Genomic DNA, 2,525 nt, shown 5'->3' with positions numbered 1-2,525 from the left:
TAATCATAGATAGATATATTATGTATTTATTAATAAGCATGTGAAGTTAGTCATTATTCTTTTGTCTGCACCGATCTAATTGCAGCTTCTCTTTATATTCGTTCTTTCTTTTATCTATTTTTCCTCTTCTCTCCCCGTCAAACTGAATGTAGAATTGCAGCTCAGACGTTACTGTCCTAGTGCCCTACTTTCATTTAGAAAACATCTCTCTCTCTTTCTCTTTTTCTCGTTTTTGCTCTCTGGCGCTATTTGATATCCAAGCATTTCATTTCTCCTGCAAGTTTAATGTGTTCTTCTGCGTCAGACTGTAGAGAGATAGTGGAGGGAGTGAAGCTGCTCATCTCACGTACAGCTAGAATTATATAAATATATATATATATATATGTGTATATTATAATGGTAAAATTAATAGTAATTTACTAAATTAATCTTGTTTTCCAAAAAATAATGATTTCTAATGCACCTCTGGTCTCCTCACAGATCTGTCCTCGTACCCTCATTACTGCGGGATCTCCTGCACACTCAGGTGTGTCGGGCTCACCTGCGGGGGCGTGGCCTGTGTGAGCGAGAGCGGTGTGGCGGTGACCTTTCACCTCCCGTGGGGTCACCGGGGTCACCGACAGACACGCTCTGCTCCAGCATGTGCACTTGGACGAGAGACAACCCGTTGCTTCGGGGATCTCGGGCCGTCACACGGACACGCCTGCCTCCGACATCACCAGCCAAGATACTCGGTGCTCTTCAGGGAGGGGAGGAGCTACTGTTAGCCCGCCTACACAGGGCGGGGCACAGACGAGGCCACTCCCCCTGCTGCTTGGAAACGTTTTCCGAGACGTTCGAAGAAGAGGACATGCCTTGTAAGGAATGCAGGGGCGGAGTCTGCCTTCCGTCAGAATATTCCACACGGAGGAAGGTATCGGATGTGGCTTCGTCTGGCATCGTCTCACTCGATGAAGATGACGTGGTGGATGAAGAGCAAGAAGAACAGTGAACATTGCATGTTTCTTTCAAACTCCACCCACTTATTTGCATTCGGACTCCACCCTCGATTTGCATTCATACTTTTCCCGTTGATTTGCATATGGGCTCCACCCACTTATTTGCATTCAGACCACACCCACTGGTTTGCATTCAGGCTCCGCCCACTTAGTTGCATTTCGACTCCGCCTGTTTGGGTTTGCATATGGGCTCCACCCACTTATTTGCATTCAGACCACACCCACTGGTTTACATTCAGGCTCCGCCCACTTAGTTGCATTCCACTCTGCCTGCTGGTTTTGCAAATGGACTCACCCACTTATTTGCATTTGGACTCCACCTGTTGGTTTTGCATATGGGCTCCACCCACTTATTTACATTTTGGGCGCCAGTTGCTTCTTCTCTTTTGAAAAAAAAATGAATCTTTCATTCTCAGGCTCATGAAAAAAATGCATCTTGACAATTAAATGGAGGAACGCAAGACTGACGTCGCCCTAATTATCATGCATGTGTCATGCAGGAGCCAGACTGAGCGTGAAGTCCTGGACGTCCAGTTGTTTCGCACTGTTTGTGGATTTGGCTGTTGTGCATTTCCCGCTCCTCATGTGACGTCAGGCCCCATTGCATTCTGGGTCTTGATCACATGATGCCTGTTCCCCGGTCCCTGGTTGGCATGGCTTGCTGATTACGTCAAAAACTTACCGTCGTTTACAAAGAGACGGACGAATGCTGAATGTTTATATGACAAAGAATGCTTAAGAATACCGACGATCAAGTTATGCTGTTTTTTCTATTATTATTATTATTATAAATTTTGATTATATTATTAAATGGAATGTTTGTTTTTTGCCTGTTTTAAAGCATTTTCGTCCTCAGACGGATACAATGAATGTTGATCTAGTGTTGGTGAATTGTAAATGTGGGTCAGTTCGAAGGACTTTGGGAGAGTTGCTCTATTTTTGTACGTGTGGTTTTTGCGGTGAATTTGAAGTAAGTGAGTAACACTGTGGTTCGTTCACAAGATGCTTGTTTATTGCTTTCTTTGTCTCTTTCTGTCTCTGAATTATCACTGTGTGATATTGTCTACATCAAGAAAAAATAACACTAATGTTGAAAACGAAATGAATGGCCCTTTTTCTTTCTTTGTCTCTGTGTAATGTTTCTGTTGCTTGTCCTGGTTACCTTGCGTTCGGTAAATGTCAAGCACTTTCAGTTTTTCAATAAGGGCCACTTTTTGTTCTCAGATGTTCCAGTGTTACCATGGAGATCTATGATTCACTGAGAAATTATGGGTTGTAGTCGATCAGATTTTGACAATAGAACTAGTGTATACACACACACACAAAACTGAAATAAAGTAAAATGTAAATTTTATGCAAAGACCTTAAGTGTGTTTCTAAGAAATTATTTCTGGTTTTCATTTAAGTTGAAGTACTTAAATGACTAAAATAAAACTTAAACTGAACTAAACATAAATTACATCTAATAGCTAAATAAATTATGAATTACAGCTAAACAAATATTTTAAAAAAGAATGACAAAAGCAC

At 41.9% G+C, this 2,525-nt stretch overlaps 1 pseudogene; it reads left to right on the top strand.

Annotated features, from left to right (window-relative positions):
* Positions 1–480: 480 nt before the first annotated feature.
* LOC113079729 (protein FAM131A-like) lies at positions 481–1,166 on the top strand (annotated as a pseudogene).
* The last annotated feature ends 1,359 nt before the right edge of the window (positions 1,167–2,525 follow it).

The sequence above is a fragment of the Carassius auratus genome, unplaced genomic scaffold (assembly GCF_003368295.1).
Source record: "Carassius auratus strain Wakin unplaced genomic scaffold, ASM336829v1 scaf_tig00028987, whole genome shotgun sequence".
In the NCBI taxonomy this organism is placed as follows: Eukaryota; Metazoa; Chordata; class Actinopteri; order Cypriniformes; family Cyprinidae; genus Carassius; species Carassius auratus.
The sequence above is the reverse complement of the archived record's forward strand: the minus strand, read 5'-3'. Positions and strand labels throughout refer to the sequence as shown.